Source organism: Desmodus rotundus, chromosome 1 (genome assembly GCF_022682495.2).
Source record: "Desmodus rotundus isolate HL8 chromosome 1, HLdesRot8A.1, whole genome shotgun sequence".
Classification (NCBI taxonomy): Eukaryota; Metazoa; Chordata; class Mammalia; order Chiroptera; family Phyllostomidae; genus Desmodus; species Desmodus rotundus.
Genome location: NC_071387.1, coordinates 77656268 through 77676025, shown reverse-complemented (window position 1 = coordinate 77676025; position 19758 = coordinate 77656268). Strand labels below are relative to the sequence as shown.

Here is a 19758-nt window from a genome sequence, read left to right as displayed (position 1 = left end):
AAGACAACAAAAACAAAAGCTAAGCAAACAACTAGAACAGAACAGAATCAGAGAAATGGACTTCACATGGAGGGTTTTCAGTGGGGAGGGAGAGGGGAGGAACAGGGGGAAGAGGTATAGGGAAGAAGCAGCATAATTGGTAGGCATTAAATAGATGGGAGACATCAAAAATAGTATAGGAAACAGAGGACTCAAAGAACTTATATGTACAACCCATGGACATGAACTAAGGGGGGAGGAGGATACTGGAGGGTTGGGGGTGCAGGGTGGAGGGGGAATAAAGCAGGAAAAATTGGAAAACTGTAATTGCACAATCAATAAAATATAATTAAAAAGAAAAGAAAAGAAAGAACAGATCAAAACTCCAGAAAGAGAACTAAGTGACAAGGAGATAGACAACTTATCAGATGAAGAGTTCAAAACACTGGTAATCAGGATGCTCACAGAAGTGACTGAGTACAGACACAAAATAGAGGAAGAAGTGAAGGCTAAGCAAAATGAAATAAAGAAAAATATACAGGGAACCAACAGTGAAAGGAAGGAAGACGGGACTCAAATCAACGATTTGGAACAGAAGGAAGAAATAAACATTCAACCAGAACAGAATGAAGAAACAAGAATTCAAAAAAATGAGGAGAGGCTTAGGAACCTCTGGGACAACTTTAAATATTCCAGCATCTGAATCATATGGGTGCCAGAAGGAGAAGAAGAAGAGCAAGAAATGGAAAACTTATTTGAACAAATAATGAAAGAGAACTTCCCCAACTGGCAAAGGAAATAGACTTCCAGGAAGTCCAGGAAGCTCAGAGTCCCAAAGAAGTTGGACTCAAGGAAGCACACACCAGGGCACTTCATAATTACATTAGCCAAGATTAAAGATAAGGGCAGAATCTTAAAAGCAGCAAGAGGAAAGAAGAGAGTTACCTTCAAAGGAGTTCCCATAAGACTCTCACCTGATTTCTCAAAAGAAATTTCATAGGCAAGAAAAGAAGTATTTGAAGTCATGAAAGGCAAGGACTTACATCCAAGATTACTCTACCCAGCAAAGCTATCATTTAGAATGGAAGGGCAGATAAAGTGATTCCCAGATAAGGTGAAGTTAAAGAAATTCATCATCACCAAGCCCTTATTATATTAAATGTTAAAGGGACTTATCTAAGAAAAAGATCAAAACTATGAACAGTAAAATAACAACAAACTCACAACTATCAGCAACTGAACCAAAAAAAATCAAAAACAAAAAACAAACTAAGCAAACAACTAGAACAGGAACAGAATCACAGTAATGGAGATCACATGGAGGGTTATCATCGGTGAGGGGGAGAGGGGAGAATGGGGGAAAAGGAACAGGGAATGAGAAGCATAATTCGTAGGTACAAAATAGAGAGGGGGAGGTTAAGAATAGTACAGGAAATGGAGAAACCAAGGAACTTATACGTACAGCCCAAGGACATAAACTAAAGTTTTGAGGAATGCTGGTGGGAGGGTGGGGTGCAGGGTAGAGGGGGATAAAGGGGAGAAAAAAATGGGACAACTGTAATAGCATAATCAATATACTTCAAATAAATACAAATAAATAAAATCTTTAAAAAATATAATGCAATCCACAATTGTGAGTCACATGTAATTTAAAATTTTCAGTGGTCATATTAAGAAAGTAAAAAGAAACAAGTAAAACTAATTTTTAAAATAAAAAATGTCTTCAGTTGCTGAATCACCCTTATCACTGTGTCAAGTTCTATAGTGGCCAGCACCCCCAAGTTTGGTAAAATTCTATGGTTAAACTGTGGCAGGCAGGTAGACAGACAGGAGCAGAGTGAGGATGATGGGCCAGGTAGAGAAAGTTGCCAGTGTAAAAGTCCCTGGTCCTAGCAATGGGTAAAACTGGGAAAACAAGGACCTCATCCACATGGCAACCTTTCCTCCCCTAGTATATTGGTGGTCATGAGTTTGGACCTCTTGATCTTTTAAATCACTGGTCATGCATTTCAGACCCTTCCCTGACCCTTCCTCCCGGGGCATGTTCCTAGTGATGCAGGTTAAACCCCCTTAAAGGGGGTGAACAAGGGGGCCAGAGAATAGCCCTTAAGCATTAAGCCCCTGGGCAATGAGTTTCTGACCTGCATCAAATCAAATAAGTATAGGTGTCCGTTATGTTTCAGCTTTAGACTCAGAAAAGACCCCATCAAGCACACTCTTGCAAAGCCAGACAAGCAACGCAGTGGCTGACCTCAGGACCAGCTGCATTGACTAATGACCTTCTGCCCTGGAGCTGATTTATCAGTGGAGACCATGACACTGAAAGGACACACCTGGAAAGCTGATGAATATTCTATTGAGATCCTCCCCTGGGACCTCCCCTAAAATCTCCATCCTTTAAAGCCCTTATGATGGAGGAACTAGTGCTTTCCTTTTGGAAAGTACTCCACGCCACACTTTTCTCCTCCCCCTCGTCTTACCCCCAGGTGCTACCTTTATCCCTCTCTCTCCTAAGCTCCAAGGGCCCTTCTTTTGACTCTGTAACGTGCTTCCTGTGCCCATTCCTTCTATAGCTCTGTTCTTCTATCTCTGTGACTTTCTAAATAAACTTTTTCGTATAGTTTGAGTCTTGGCTATGAATTCATTCTTAGCCAGAACTCAAGTACCAAGGTTGCTCAACCGAGGTCCAGTCTGACTCCACCAGTCTAACACCTGGTGTGTTTTCACCACCACCAACAAAACTAGGTGCTAAATGGTAACCATATTTGCTATGATGCAATGAACACAGAATGCGTCAACTTACTTGGCTGTGGCTTACCAGTGCCCTGGGCATAATTTTGGAAGCCTTACATAATTCCTGCTGTTTTGATGGCCTTGCTAAGCCAGCTGGTATTTCAGGATGCATATAGTGATCAATGTGGCTCTTGAAGAAGATGGTCTCAGTCTCCTTACTGCTCTACTGTCTGCCTCCCCTTTCCCTTAGGAACTACATAATTGCCTGGTTTCTCTACATTAATGAAGCAAATTCTACCTGAGGAAGTCAGGGGAGAGAGGAACCAGTTACAACTAAGTTCCAGCACATACCGAGTACTTTATACAAACTTTTTAACTCTGGCAACATTTCTGTAAATTAAAGCATGTCATTATTCCCATTTTACAGTTGAGGAAACTAGTTCAGAGAAATGAAAACATTTGCCTAAGAGCAGAGCTAGGTTTTGAACCGTGGCTCTTTCCACCCTCCCCACACTGCCTCTCTGGGTGCCAGCAACTCCTGTTGTGAAGGTGATGCAGGCTAAAGATCACCACCAACCAACCTCAGGAACTAAAACAAGCCACGAGTGGCTCTTGGGCCTGAGAAATCCTCCCACAAGACTCAGTTTTGAAACTGGAGTCACCTTTACTTCTTTTTAGGGGTCACCCAGTACCCTGGTCTGAGCCAGCCATTGTTACATGTCCTTGCCACCCTTTACAGAGCCACATACAGGTCAGTGGGAAGAGCAGCAGCTATGTTGGCAACCCCCCAAATGGATTTGCTTCGAGTTTGGGAAACAACCCCTCTGTGTGAGCTTGGAGGGCTCTGGAAATCAAAGCCACTCCAAAGTTCCACTCACACCATGACCCTCATCTCAAATCCCCTTATAGGAGTTCCTAGTGTTAGTAATCCCAAGAGAAAGCCAAAAAACAACAGCATTCCCAAGAGGCAATGAAGGGAAAGACATTTGGCTTGGGAACAGTCCAGGTCCAAAGTAGAATCTAGGTGTCACAAATGCTTCCTCGGTCTGCCTCACCCTGTCCAGAATCCTAACCAGTCACCAAACCTTGAGTAATACCTTGCCGTAATACCTTGAGTAATACCTGCTGGCTCCAAAATTGTCCCAAGACTGGCATTTTGTCTAGGAACCCTGCCAACTGGCCAGGGAGCCTGGCCTACCTTCCACACTCACAAAAAGCACAGATTTGGTTTCAATTCCTTCCTTTTCTTATCTCCCATCCTCCTCTTCTTTGCTCTGTCCTACATTTTTCTGTTTTACTTACTCCCCATTCAATGCTAACAAAAGAGAGAGTGTGAATATTTGGGGAGAGAATGGACTGTTAGCCTATCTTTTTTCTCCACTGGAAGGGGTAAGAGTTAGGACTCATGAAAATATGTTCAGGTTGCTGTCTTTTCTGTGTCACAGAATGAGATGGTGCTGCCTGAAGGTACAGGAAAAAGAAAAAAGGAAAAGATGTTTTTAAAAAGGAGAGTTGGGGAAACGACATCTTTCAGGCATGAAGGTTGGCATTCATCCAGAGCCTGTCTGTCCTGAACACGTGCCTTCAGAATGCTTGGACTGCTGAGCAGTCAATCTTGTCCAAGACGCCAACAGTTCTAATACAAAAAGAATCCAATAGGAGACACCTGCTCTGTGTCTGAAGCCCTTCCCCATACCTAGTTCACCTTCTGAAATCCAGGACAAGTACTGGTAGAGAAAGTGTCTCTCAAAGCTAAGCCTTCCTGAAACCAGACAGGGAACTTGCAAAAATATCACGATCCTCATAGGTACATTTGGGGCATGGAAGAGTAGGTGAGGGGAAGAGAGTGTCAAACGCCAGGTTTTCAAGTTAAATCATGAAAAATACTAAGTATTAGGCACAGGCAGGCAGATCTGAGATGTGTAACAAATAAACCATGCTTCTAGCAAAAAGGTGGAGAGACTCCAGAGCTCGGGTTCCTCCCCAACTACATACACTCTTGTTGCCAACTGACCTTTTGGCCTCAAGTTAGTCCAACTGCAGGTAACATACAGAGGCACCTTCACCTGTGCACATACGCCAGGCATGAAACCATCACCACACCCTGGAGACATGGTGACCCTATTTTTTTCCTTTTTATTGAACTTATTGGGGTGACACTGGTTAACAGAATTATACAGGTTTCAGGTGCACAATTCAACACATCATCTGTACACTGTATTGTCTGTTCACCATCCCAAGTCAAGTCTCTGTCCATCACCTCTATCCCCCCTTCACCCTCCTCCACATCCCCCCTTCCCTTTAGGTGATAAGGAAGCAATGAGAGGGAAATCGAGAACGCTGAGCCTTCTGTAAAGAGTCCCCTGATGAGGAGAGGCCCTAAAAAGAAGTGACCACCTGAGGTCACAGGAATATAGAAGAAAATATAGCTGATATTCCCTCCAGTGAAATACAAATTTCCTGCAGGGAAAAATAAAGACTTAAAATCCTTTAAAAATCCTTTAAATCCTTTAAAAAGTACTACTTAGGCATACCACAGTCTCTGGCACTTCTGTGAGTTAGTTCTATAATCATTTACTGAACCTTCCAGGCGGTTAGGAATTCCAGAGAACTGACTGAAAGATGAGCTTTGGGAAAACAACCTATGGTTAAATTTTGACAATCTGCCCTGGGTCACCAGTTTATTCCAAGAGAGACAGAGGAGTAAGGGCAAATCAATTTTATCAGAATAATATCAAACATAGAACTCTTTACTCAGATTCAACATAAGAAATGTGAACCAAGACTCACATTAAGTGATAGATAGTAAGTGAAAAAAGTTATAGAAAATATATATACTAGAATCAAATTTAAGTTTAAAAACCTTCAAGACTATTAGTATATATTCATTCACACACACATACCATCATATATGAAAATGCATATAAAAAAGAAAGATATAAAGTTAACATTGATTATCCCTAAGTAGAAGGCATTGCATAAGGGGGCGGGGCTTTAATTTTCTATGTTATATACCTCTGAGTGTAATCCAAATTCTATTTTCCATAAGCATGGGTTCCTTGATATATTTTTTAAAAGCTGAAGAAGCCATTTAAAATTTTTACATAAATATCCTTAGAGGATATTTCATATAGGAAGACATAGTGACTATAAAATGAGAACTTGAGAGCGTTGGCAATGTCTTTTGAAAAGAAGACCAAACAGTTGTGACTGGTATGACTCAGTTGTCTGAAGCTTCACACGGTAAACCAAATGGTCACAGGCTTGATTCCTGGTCAGGGCACACGCCTGGGTTGCAGATTCAGTCCCTGGTCCGAGTGCATATGAGAGGCAACCGATTGATGCTTCTCTCTCACCTCGATGTTTCTCTCCTTCTCTCTCCCTTCTTTTCCCCCTCTCTAAAATCAGTAAGCATGTCCTCAGGTGAGGATAAAAAAAAAGAAGATAAGAGTTCAGAAAGTTTCTGAAACTACAATATGCAGCTCTTTCTTTAATAATGTCTGATGAGGATATACTTAAAAGTAAATTTGTAACTATTATTTTTTAGAAAATCCTACCTTGCTCCCCAAAATATGTCCTCCATTATCTACCAGTGCAGTGAAATGGTTCACATTTAACCTTAATGGTCAACTCTATACTCATAAAGTCAAACGTATTAATCTTCCTTCTCGCCCCTACCCCAGCCTCCTCTGCTCCCTGGGAGTCCCAGCGGGTGATACCAGGCTTGTTTCTGAACCAGGTCTTCGTGGGTGGTATACATTTACAAAGATTACACTAAGAAACAGATGCTCATTGTAGAAACGTTAGAAAACACAGGTGAACAAAAAAAATAGTCAATCTGTACTATGGTTGCAGTTTCATTTAACACGATTTTAAAATGTATTTGGATTTCTTAACAAAATGGATCAGACCTCACATTGTTCTGTGAATTGCTTTGCTCACTCAGCAATAGACCACAAACATCTTCATGGCGTAATCACATGATTTTATAGCATTTTTAATGCTATAAAAAGACCATAAAAATCTGTCATTCAGATATATAACAATTTATTTAAATCCTTATTAAAATACCCATGCTTCTCAACTTACAAGGGACTTACTTCCTAGTAAAGCCATTGTAAGTTGAAAATAGCGTAAGTCAAAAGTGCATTTAATATACCTAACCGAGTGGACATCATAGCTTAGCCTGGTCTACCTTAAATCGTGCCAGAACACTTACATTAGTAAGTTGGGCAAAAGCATCTCGCTGCTGCCACCCAGTGTCATGAGAGGGCACCGTACCACATACTGCTAGCCCAGGAAAAGGTCAAAATTTGAAATTCGAGTATGGTTTCTACTGAATGTGTATCACTTTTGCACCAGAAGTTGGAGACCAGCTGTACTTAGGCTGTTTCCAAATATTTACATTCAAACAATGCTGCAACCTTTGTACACACTTCTTTGAATAGGTTCTTCATCCACTTCCTTAAAATACAGTCCTAGCTTTTAATTCCTAGAAGTAGGACAGCAGGGTGAGAGAATTTGCGCCCCCTGGCCCCGCAGCCCCACATTGCCTGGGGAAGGCTGCGCCGGTTTTGTGACCTTGGCCTCAAGCAGTGAATGGAGTTGCCTAAACCAGGCAACTTAACTCCATTTTTACTCTTTGCCAAATTGAGACATTAATAAACTAATCTTGGGTATTTCTTTAACTGCTAGTGAAAATGAATACTTTTCTGTCTGTTAGTTAGACATCTGAATTTCTTCTTCCGTACACCGTGTGTCTGCCAGACGGGCCAAACTGAGTGGCACTAAGACGACCTCTGGTGACCAAATGTTCTCATCTCCAAGCGGAGTTGACTGAGCTAAGAATGTGGATGAGACTCCAACCCTGGAGAAGCAAGGACTGCCCTTGGCCTCTTTCTGTTCTTTAGACTTGCAGTCTACAAGATTCCCCTTTACATGAAGAGACCCTTAAAATCTAATGTACAATTTTCCCCAGTGCTTGGGTATATCGTGAACCTAGTTAGGTATAGCAAGGTAAGTGGCCAATTAGCTTAAGTCATGGGCAAAATCCCCATTTGGGTCAGTGAGCTTTGCTATCTGTAAGCCAGACTGAACGTCAGCCCAGGCAGCAATCTTGCAAAAGGGTTTCAGGAGGGAGTCTGCAGACAGCTACAGGCGGCAGCACACTGCTGAACCCTCACTCCTGTTAGACCATCTCAGACCCTACACCCAGATGACAGTGAATGTCACACAATGATGCTGATTCGGCACAGCAGGCTCTGTAGAGGTGTTTGGAACAGTTCATTGACTTTAGCGACAAGCCAGTGACCAGATAAAATAAGACTCACTTCTTCAGTCTCTTTCCTGCCTTTGGAGTATATAAATCCAAGATTTAGCTGCTTCTGCTGTCAAGAGTTGAATCCCCTTAGCTTGTCTTATAATATGGGAAGAGGCATAAATATGAGTGGGCCCTACACTAAGCACAGGATTTCTGTCACCTGCAGAAGGAGCAGAGGAGAGGAATAACCCTGGACAGCAGAATGCCAGTCAGTAATGGGGTGGGGAGGATAGAGTTATTTAGGAGGGGGCGGTGGGTAGGGTTGGGTAGGGAATCTGCGTCTCAGTTTCCAGGAGAGCTTGCAGAGTCTGAAAGAGCTTCCTGGTAATTAGTTGAGAATTGGGACTCTAGAGTTTGAAGTACAAAAACAAATTTGCTTATTTAGGATATCTAAAGACAAACAAGAGTGAATTTTTAAAATCTATGCAAACAACCAAAAGAAGTTTCTTCTGTTATTTCATGTTGTTTACCCACCTCTCTTCCTCTTCTCACTTTCCTAAATATATCCATCTGAATGTTCATTCACCAAGGTGAAATATAATCTCTAGACTTCAATTCAGTTCACTATAAAAATTAGCTATGCTTCATTTTTTTTGTTTGTTTAAAGAGAATTAATTGGTCCTAAAACGACTCCTAAACTGACTGTTGCGCGTGGGAACGTCATTCTACTTATAAACAGCTTTCGACCGGAGTGAGATTCCAAGGATGTCGATGGGAGCATAAACAAGATGAGGTCAGAACCGTTCAGGCCATCAAACCACCACAGACTGGCAGCGTGGTCCTTTCACAGAGCCCCAAGCTAGTGATCGGCTGTTTGCTGTATTTGATGCAGATGCATGTGGGAAACTGGGGTACCCTAAATATCTCTGAATTTCCCCAGAGACCACATTACCTCTTTGATCCTCCTGGAATCATAAAAAGTAACTTAAAAAAAAAATCTCTTAAATGTGATACTTGTCATGAAAAGAATTTTGCAAGAGAAGTGATAAGAGTTCTTGTTTGTTTTGGTGGAGAATGAAAAAAACAAAAAGTAGTGCATAAGGACGGGCTTGGGGAAAGAAATGGCTTCGTAACACTGTAACCAAATCCATCAACATATTTTTCTTTTCTATATAAATGCAAAGTGCACTTTACCCTATAAAAATGAACAAAACTCTGCCTACTCTGTCAGAAAGCTTTACCTTCACACAACAACTTGTGTCGTTTTGCTAAATTTTTAGGCTAATCTGTTTTCACTTATTCTTCTGTCTTATCCTGGACAACTGACCAGAATGCTCCTCGTATATTCCTCAATTTTGTAAAGAGTTGTAACAGTTTTTAAGTGATTCAGTTTCATTTTTAAATAAGTCATATAACCTTTCTGTGCCTCAGTTTCCCAATTTGTAACATAGGGTTAGTCAGTGATCTAAAAAGTCCCTTATGAGTGAAAAAAAATTCTGACTCACTCCTTCATTCATTCACTCAATACATATTTATATTAACCATCTAACCTGTTCCAGGAACTGTTTGAGGCATTGGGGATATGCCTGGGTACACAAACAAAGTCCCTGCCCTCATGGTGCTTCCATTTTAGTGGAGGGAGACAGAAGAAACAAAAATAAAATATACAAACAGAATGTCAGAGAGTGAGTGACCAGCTGTGAGGGAGGGTCGGTGCCTTGAAGGATGTCAGAAGATCAAAGCTGGCCTCACCAATAAGGAGCCACCTGAGTAGACTCTTGAAGGAAGCATGGAGACAAGTTATATGCAGTCTGGAGGAGGGGTAAGATCGGGTGCAAAGGCCCTGAGGTGGGTCTGAAAAGGCAAGAGGGCCAGAGTGAATGAGTGCAGAAAAAGAGGCCTTGAGATGAGCAGAGTTGGCCACCCTAGAGATTTTGACTAAAAGGAAACAACAAACTACTCTCCTAGCTTTACACTTGGTTTTGGTTTAAACTGTAGATTCCCAACACTAGAATTTGTTGAAGTTGGATAAGAAATTAACTTGTAATATAAAAGTATTAGATTGCATTTAAAAAGTGGACACTTCCTTAAACACAACCCTTCTGTTTCCCTGAACTTCATTGCTAAGTAACACTGGAAATTTCCAGGATGTATCATAAAAATGATCACGACTCACTTGGCAGATGGACACAGTCACTGCCAAAGGCAAGTTTGATTTGGGGGACCGGGGTCCTGATTCAGCAGCCCCCGCTCTTTCCTTTCTGGCCAGAAAGTAAAGCCCCTGTCTCTTTTGAGGCTCCCCAGTTCTAGGCTTGCTAGGCTTGCTGGCCAAGATGGCACAATGTAATACGCAATTGCCAAAAGAGAAAGGCTAACCCAACACATTCTTTAAGCTCATTTTATACTAATTGCATAAGCACAAACTCAAAAGAATAGAAATAGTGGTCTGGCATAAGCAGAGTTTCACTAAATGTCTTGGTGAACTTGAGAATTTATAATTCCAGAGATGCACTGAGAAAGAAAGTCATCATAGGGTCAGGAAACATTTGGCCAGGAAGTAAAGGAAGAAGCTGGCCAGGCTCTCTCAGAACCAGGAGTCCTGACCCAGCTAGAGCTCTGCTCCTGACCTCCGCTCCTGACCTCCTCCTTTCCTCATTAAGGTCAGTCCGTAGCTCCATCTTAGAATGTGGGTCCCCTACCCTGCAACAACCCCCCATCACCAGTGGGTTTCGAAAATAACACTTGCAGAGACCCCAACCAAGTCCTCTTACATCCAAGTCTTGAGAGCAGGAGGAGAGGGGAGCAGGCAGCTGTGGTTTGTTAAAGCGCGGCAGAGCAGGCTTAGTTGAGGTCCATTCTTTAAGAGAGCTGCATGAATTTCTGAAGTTTGTGAACTCATTTCATAGATTCTTGCTCATGAACTTTTCTAACTCAAATTTTAGAAAAGAAAGAAAGAGAGTCACCACTAAAGGTTGGATGTTGGGCTGCCAGAGATTGCCCAGGACAGCATTTATCTCCATGAATTCACCAAGTTTCTGAGGTCATCTACTGCCACCCACCTCTGATCTGCCTGGGCTCAAGAATGATGACTCATGCTAGTCAAGTTGCCAGGAGCTTGAGGTATACATCCACACACTTATTGACTTTCCAGAAGAAAGGCAACTTCCGGGAGGAGCCGATGCTCCTGTGTTCTGACCAGCACATTCTGGCCCCACAGCAGTGTAGCTGTGTGCTTAGGAGCTGAAATGTGAAGCCAGAATGCAGGCTTGCTGACATGGAGAAGTGGAACTCAAACCCAGGTCCACCAGACTCTCAAGTCTGGCTCTTAAGCAACTATGCTGTATTCCATCTCCATGGTACACACCACACAGTAGCATGACATCCATACACAATGGACACTTCATTGGGTCAAAGATGTGACAAGTAAGAATGGCATGGGACCACGACACATCTATATTGGTCTAGAGAAGGGGCTGATGTAGATTCATTTATACTGTTGATATTTACGGGCCACCCGGATAAAGGGATAAAAGTTCCCCTTGCGCTTCAGTCCCACACAGACTGGTCAGGAGGTAATGACAGTGCCTTGTGGTCCATGCCACAGCAGTGGGAGCGGCAGGCTCACAAAGAAGCCTGTAGAGAGAGACCTTAATCTGGCATGGGATGTGGTCATGAGGGCCTCAGGGTGCCAGCAATACCACATACAAGCCCTCCGGAATGACACAGGGTGAGAGAGCCAGGGAAAGAACATTCTGGGCAGAAAAACAGCACATGTAAAGGCTCGGAAGTGTGCCCCTGTGGCAGCTGCACGCTGGACAGAGCTAAGAGGAAAGGAAAAGAGAGGGGCAGGGCCCACATCATGAGGGACTTTACAGAAAGGTCTGGGTTTCACCTCAAGATAGGATGCACCATTAAAGATTCTAAGCTGGAATCTGCAAGACCTGACTTGATTTTAAGAGATCACTCTGGTAGTGATGGGGAATGATTCACAGGAAAGATGCTGGGCTGGTGTCAGGGAGGCAGGTTACGGTGGTATTCTAGTCAAGTCAGAAAAGAGAGCAGTGGCTATACAGATCCCAGAAAGAGTTAGGAAAGCAGAATGAACCGAGGGTGAGCACTGAAGAGAGGCCAAGGAGAACCCCTGTGTTCCTCGTCTGGGCGAGCTGGCAGAGCTGATGACCAAGATGGGAACCAGCGGTTGGTGCGATCTGGTGAATTTGGGATGATGATATCCAGCAGGCAGCTGCATACCTGGGCCTGGAGCTCAGGAGTTCTGGGCTGGGACAGAAGTTCAGAAGAACAGCAGCAACTATCAGGCATGATGCCACAAGTGCCACACCATTCCATAATCACCAAGCCCAATGACATATGCTAAGTGCCTTTAGGGTTCTAGGTACCTCACCCCCATCATGGTTCAGCAGTAACTCCGTGATAAAGGTATCACCATCCCATTTTACAGGCTGGCAAAATGAGGATCAGAGGGGTTAAGTAACTTGCCAAGGTCTCATGGCTGGTACAAGGCCAAGCTGGGAGACAAACCCAGGCCCCCGATGCCAGGGCTGACTCCCTGGCACCATGCTACCTCTCAACAGGCAGCACAAGTGATATCACTGGATAGTCACTCCTCACATAAGGACTCAAATTAACCAAATGGATTTTTAAAAATTAAAACTCACTATAAAACAAGCTTCATACTCAAAGGTACATATGTGAGGACTAACTAGTCAACCTCTGTTTTCCCTAAAATATCCTTAACTTTGGCAAAATTTGTATGATAGATAACTTTCAAAGTGTGGGTTGGTGTCAACAGTATAGATGTCACCAGCACTAAAAATGTAACTGATTCCTTATCTGAACAAATAAGGGTTTTATAAAACATAGCATCCTTAAAAACAATCCCGAGGCTGGTTTAGTCCCACCACTATTACAGAATTGTACTTCGGCTATGTCTGCCCCGGCATTGCTCTCGCGTGTAAGGGACTGTCGGCAATGGTCGATTCACCTGTCCTCGACCAAAATTCGAACCTGGTGATTATGTAGGAGGCCGCTTTCTTAGACTGAGGCAGCTTCTTCTTCATGAACTATGCCACAATGTGGACTATGCTTTGTGATTTTACAATAACAGTCATAAAGAGATGACGAGGATAAGGAATAAAGTCCTCCATAAACATCTGTTTGAGCAACAGCCCAGGCAAAGCACGCTGTCCAAAGATGGGCTTGCCCAGAGTTCTCCTTAGGTCAGGAAAAGGGAAGGAGAATCACGCCAGCACTCATGCACTAGCCTTGCTGATTCGTCACAAGGTGGATTAACCCTTAAAACAAAGACTAAAGCAGAACGTGAGGAATCTGAGAAATGACTGGTTCAGAGAGTGTGAGATCACTTTAGTTGTTCTGTGGCATTAAGGGATACATACTTACCTCAAGAACCTTTGGGTATGTCTCCCGAAGACATATAATGCTTAGGAAGATAGTTCCCTGACTTTGCCTGTTGGCAACATCTAATCTTAAAGCCCTTTGGTTTCCAATCAAAACTTAAAATCAGACTGCTATTGTCTGCTGTATTCAAGATTCACTTATTTACCTAAACCTCAGTTTATTTCTTTGCAGATTCAAGGTAATAATACCTGGCCTGCCCTGCTCTGCCCAGGTCACAGTGGCTGCTGAGATAACTAAACAAGGTAACGGATGGAAGCACAATGCGCCCTGAGGAGCTCTGCACCTGTGATCTACCACTGTCCATGACATTGATACCAACTTCATGGGGAAATGGGCCCTCAATATAACCTATTTCTTTACTGAACATTTTTAAAACACTATGGATACTCTAAAATATAGCCAGAGCTGCTCTTACCTACTGGGCAGGGGTGGGAGGGCAGGGAACATATTATAAAGTCAGGGAAGACCTACAAGCTCCAGAATATATTTGAAAAAATGACAACAGACCATAAAGAAAAATATTTTCCTCAAAAAGTTGTCATTTTAGATTGGCTCAAATTTAAGAGACTTTTTGTCCCAATTCTTTAAAATCCTCTCAGGTGAGATCAAATGTTCTTGGTCGTAAGCAGTACCTGTAAATTTTTCTCTTAATGTGATGCGTTTCTTATGTAAGTTGTCCTCCAATGAACTTAATTGAAATTAATTTGGCATCTGTTTTTTAAGCATCCTTTGCATTAGGCTTTGCTAAGTAATACAGGAGATAAGGAAAACACTTCTTTGCTTTATACAAAGAGCAGAATCTAACCAGGAGACAAAGATAAGCATACAAATCACTATAGTAGAGTAAGAATCAAAAGAAAGGTCACAGGAAAGAGACAGCCACTAGCTAGGGGAATGGAGAAAGGCTTTACAGAGAGTGGGGAAGCAAAGAGAGAAGACTGATTTACACCGACAAGAGCAAACGCAGCCACAGAGAAGCAGGGCAGTGTCACAAGTGCTCAAGGTCCACCCGGCAGTTCCGTTGGGCCAACATTAGGGCAGAAGAGTATAAAGACCTTGCTATAGCAGTCAGTCCATGCTTGTTACGAAAAACACACAGCAAAGAATTTTTTTTTTTAAATTGATATAGCTGAAAAGAGATGTCAACTCCTGGCAGAGGGAAAAAGAAGAGAGTATGAGGAAAGGTGTAGACAAAACAAGATTGGCCAAATGTTAATGTTCCTAATTGTAAAGCTGGAAGTTTGTACTCTCCACTTCCTTGTATGTCTGAAAGTTTCCATTAAAAAGAGCTAAAAAAGAAATGAAGGCCAGATGATCTAGGCAGGTAGTCTGCTGATGGCTCCTCAGGGGATGGTGTTAATCTTATCAAGAACTTTCTAAACTTTGGGTGAGTGGACGGAGTGGGTGCATGGAGACTGGAGCCTGCTCCGTAGGGAAGTAGACGCAGCACAACGTGACAACCCCGTCAGCATTTGCTTTCAGTTCCTCACTTCCCAAAGGCAGGAAGGGAGCAGCAGGGTCTGCTATTAGGCAAGCTGGTGTAAGTCCATCTAAGGCGACCGTATTGTTCTCAATGTGCTATGTGTACAAGTAACTCGGGGGTATTTTTGGTCATGTCAAATTTAATACTTGCCATGTCACATGTAATACTTGTTTAATACTAGCTAGATGATATTGATAGGCAAAGGAAGAAAATTTAAAAACCAGCTGCGGCCCAGCACCCAGAGGGAAGCCCTCCGTGTCCGCAAGTCCTTTGCCTCAGTCCTTGCATGTGCACAAACCCCGCCCCCCCAGGCACATGCTTCCTCTCCTCGCAAACAGGATCACAGGGAATATTCTTGGGTAATGTTTTTAAATTAAAAACTATACTTTGGACTATTTTGTGAAGTAGCGTTTTGCACCATCATTGTAAGGGCTGCGTGATAATTCATTAAAGAACACTTTGGTCTGGGGATCAAGTCAAACAACACTGTTTAACCAAGTGCTCTGATCTGAAAGAGCTCTCTCTCAAGATTATGTTGAGTGAATATATACTAGTATCACACATACTTGTTCAGAACTATAATGTGACAACTGAAATACTTTGTTTTATTGTGGGAGAGGAGGTGGTAGTAACCTTCTTACTAGAGAAATGACTATCTTCCTGTTAAAAGTTGTTGGGATTTTAGTCTTGAGTTTTGTTTTCAGGTTGTAAAGGTAATAATACAGGAATGCTGTGGGGTAGGCAGACATATGATGTTACATCATGTAACAAGTAAAAATCCCGTCTTCCTTCCACCCCATAACACACTGCTCAGAACTGGCTATGGTTAATGTTTGGTATGTCTGTCTTCCAAACATTTATAAAGCGATTTTAAATACACAGAATATATAATCACATACCCACACAACTTAGGTATATAAATAGATACACAAATACCCATATACACATACTTAAACATACACAGTGTATATATACAATATGTAATATATTATATATATATATATGTATATATATATAATGAGACTTTTCTTTTTTGTATATATATTTCTTTTGTCTCTGCCCCTGGAATCAGGATATCTTTGAGAAACCACTGAGTTTTGCATAAGAACACCCCAAATTCACACTGGGTTAGATTTGCAGGTCCCTCCACCCCAGCACGACTGAGAAGGCTCCTGAGAGGCAGTTGGGAACAAAGACACCCCCTCCTCCATCCATGGCTGTGTCCTCAAAATCTGAACATACTTGGCCTTCCTTTAAACAACCTGCTATGGCTTCTTCTTTGATTTCAAATCCTTTGTAGTTGTTACTCCACCTATGTGTCTCTTGGAGTATCAAGTCCCTGATAATCATGCATAAAGTCCTAAAGAATTTCCTTTTCCATGAAACCACCTCCTTGAAGCCTCGCCTCTGTCCTCACATTCTGGGATAGGGGTCTGCAAACTGCAGTTTTGCACCTGTTTTTGTCAACAAAGTTTTATTGAGCGCAGCTGTGCCCGTTCGTTTACATCTCGTCAATGGCTGTTTTCCCACGATAACAGCAGAGCTGAATAGTTGCAACAGAGACATAGAGCCCACAAGGTGTAAATTACTATCTGATCCTTTACAAAAACATCTGCTGACCCATGTTCCGGAATATAGTGAAAACGGACTGTTTTTTTCCCCATCAAAATTTGGAGAACTTGAATCACATGCCCTCTACCCAATGTTTTCGTCCTGGTTAAAGAGTTTGTTTTCTATTAAAATACAAAGAAAAACAACCCTGGCTCTGACAATAGCAATGGTTTGCTGGTAGACCTTTAACAACTTGCTGAGAGTGGGCAGCCCTGATGTACTGCATTTGCAGATTTCCAGGGTGTTTCCCATACCCATAAAGGCTTACTTAAAGCTGAAAAACGTGATGCCACTAAACATGAAACTGGGAAGAAATGCATACAATCGCTAGTGCGAACCAGCTCCCGCAAAACACTGGCTTCTTTGGTCTGCAATGTTCCAAAATGGGACACCAATGGCCCAAACCCTCACTTTAAAGATGAAGAGACTGAGGCCCAGATAAAGCGCTTTGCCCAAGATTGGCCTAGTGACTGGGACCAGACTGGAGCTCATCTCCCTGTAAAGTCTGCCTGCCTCACAGGGAGTGACTTTCTCCATAAAATAAAGACTGGAGGAAGGGAGGCAAAGGAAGTTCTTTGCCAGGCACAGGGTAATAAATGTTGGTTTTATTGTCATCCCAGTTTGGGACTTTGGCTTTCTCAGCACATGCTCTGAAGCAAACATCTGGAAGGGGGACTGTTCTTCACACGGGACCATGTTTCATGTAAACACTGACAGTGCACTGTCTCAATTATCCAGCAGTTCCCTAAGTGACCAGACTGTTTGCTGCAGAAGGACAGGGCCACATCTGTTGTTGCTCACTACTTTCCCCAGAGTCCAGCGCAGAACTGGGCACTTGGTAAGCAGGTAGTAAGTGGGGGATCAATACATATCTTTCTACCAAGAATAGAGCAGAGGCTCAGAGGTTGGATCATTAGCTTCTCCCATCTGTGGGCAGTGTAACTACAGATGCAACACGCCCATGTGCTTGCAACATGTCCAAAATATAAGCTATAGTGTGGAGCACAAGGGACTCTGCAGATGGAGGAGCAAAAGGGAGGACAGAGTTAGAGAACATCTTTTCTTTGATGTACATAATTTCTATCTGAACTTGTGCTGACAGAACATGAAGTCAAGAAAATAACTCAGGGAGGGATCCCACCTACCACACACCGGGATGCAGGTCATTGCTTCTGCCATTCACACTGACACACCTCTGAAAGTGGAAAGTGCAAGAACTTCAAGACTGGGAAATCAGTCCAACAAACTCAAGGCCACACAACTATACACAGAAATTAACATGGAGGAAAGGCAGACAAAAGCATGCATACATCCCTGTTCTTTCAGAAATAACTTCTTGGCCACCAGGTAACTTTCACACAACCCCTACACACTTGACATGAACTCCCCATGTGCTCTTCTTGGAATGTCCAGGTCCTGTCTGACACATCACTGCTGCAATCTGGAGGCACAGCAACAACCAAAGCCATCTGTGAGCCTTTGCTGAGTTTTCAGGAGGCTAGCAGGGCTCTCCATCGCTTACATGGGGCCCTAGCACTTGGTTTCCAAAGTAAGGTTGGTTCCAAATGGCAGAGGTTAACACTGTCCAAGGCATGAGGTGGTGTGTGTTTCCATTCAGAGGAAGGATCACAAACAAGAAGCAGGGCCAAAGTGATTGAAGCCTTCAAAGTATTTCCCACATCAGTGGTTCTCAAAGTGTGACGTGGTATAGGGCATTCTTTTGTAATAATACCAGGATGCTTTTTGCTTTTTTCACTCGTGCGTTTTCAGGAGTACACAGTGAAGTTTTCCAAGGCTACATGACATGTAACATTGCAACAGACTGAATGCAGAATCAGATCTCAGAATCTAACTGCTACTATGAAACCTGACATCAAAGAGAGTTGCAAAAATATAAAATGCCACTCTTTGCAGCAATATTCTGCTTTGGAAAATATGGCAGCTTTCATAAAAATACGTTAACATGTAATAGGTCCACTGTTATTTTTAAACGAAGTATTAAGTTTAGAAAAAATTTCTGTTCTACATGGTAATATCAGAAGATATAGCCCATGTAAACAAAAGCACCATAGTATACTAATTTGAAGAATGTAAAGGAGTTCTGATTCCCCCCAAAAGTTTGAGAATTGCTGTCCTAGAGGCTGTGCCCTTCCCCAGCCCTCACAGCCCTTCCCCCGAGGGTTCTGTTTGGTGCAGGAGGCCAACTCGTGCCATTCCGATGTGTGGGCTGAATTAGGAAAGGCAGCCCCTGCTCCTTCCTGGGTCTCTGAATCTCTTAGAGTGGGCTCTGTACCCACCCTTCCACCTTCCACCGAGGGGTCTTTCCCCCCTCGCCCCATTTTTCTCTTGCCACTTGGTGTGGATTCCCCAATCTACTAGCACCTCAGTGAGGATTTCCCTATCTGGTCAGCCCAAGCTCAGCGAGGCCTACTAGATGAGGCCCACATACACCCTTCTCGGAGTTAGGACTCCCCTGTCTGGCCGCCCTGCACAGCCTGGGTGAGGGCTCGCCAGTGAGGCCCGCGCATCGCGAGGGTTCTCCGAGGGGCACGCACACAGAGACGAAGGTAGACGAGGAGAGGCACTTCCAGTACGGAACCCTGCTCCCCGCGCGGCATGGGCAGCGGTCTAGGCGAACTGGTCAGTGCCCAGGGAGAACTGGTGCTGGATGCTTCCCTCGGCCTTCCCGGACTCTCCCCCGCCCCCAGCCACTCTGCAAGCCTGAGGGAAACGCTCGGTGAAACGTGTCCCGGACGTCCCGAGAGAGGCTCACGCTGAATCCTCTGGGGATAGGGCAGCCGGGGCTCCCGCCCGGGATGTCAGGCCGCCCCAGTCGGTACTCACTACAGACTGCACGGTGGGGCTCAGATAGCCAGGCGGACACCAAGCTGTGGGCTGCTCCAGTGCGCTGAGCTGCGGGGTGCGCTTCCGTGAGCTGCGTGGTTCCAGCTACTGACACCTCCTCTGTGCTCCTCCCCGGGCCACCCGGGGCCAGGGGGCGGAGCTGGGGCGGGGCGGAGGATCGGAGCCTGGATCTGCTGGAGCTCTGGCCTGAGGGGGCGGGTGGGGGCGGAGTCTGCCGTGGCTCCCCTTCCCCCATCCAGCTGAAGGGACTTCGCTCTAGTAGGGAGGGAGGGTTGCTGACCCCGTAATCGTAGCACAACCCTACGGACTTTCTTTTGGGCCAGAGTCCACTCCTGCCTTTCCATGGCCTGGGACCAGGATGACTTTAGCTGACTTTGGGGTCTGGAGTGCA

At 43.7% G+C, this 19758-nt stretch overlaps 1 protein-coding gene across 1 annotated transcript in view; it reads right to left on the bottom strand.

Annotated features, from left to right (window-relative positions):
* Nucleotides 1-19484, bottom strand: part of ACO1 (aconitase 1) — a 59321-nt gene extending 39837 nt beyond the window's left edge. The window contains exon 1 of the mRNA XM_024558281.3: nucleotides 19347-19484. The gene's annotated coding sequence lies outside the window, so the exon portion shown is untranslated. The remainder of the gene's footprint in view (nucleotides 1-19346) is intronic.
* Between the last annotated feature and the right edge of the window lie 274 nt (nucleotides 19485-19758).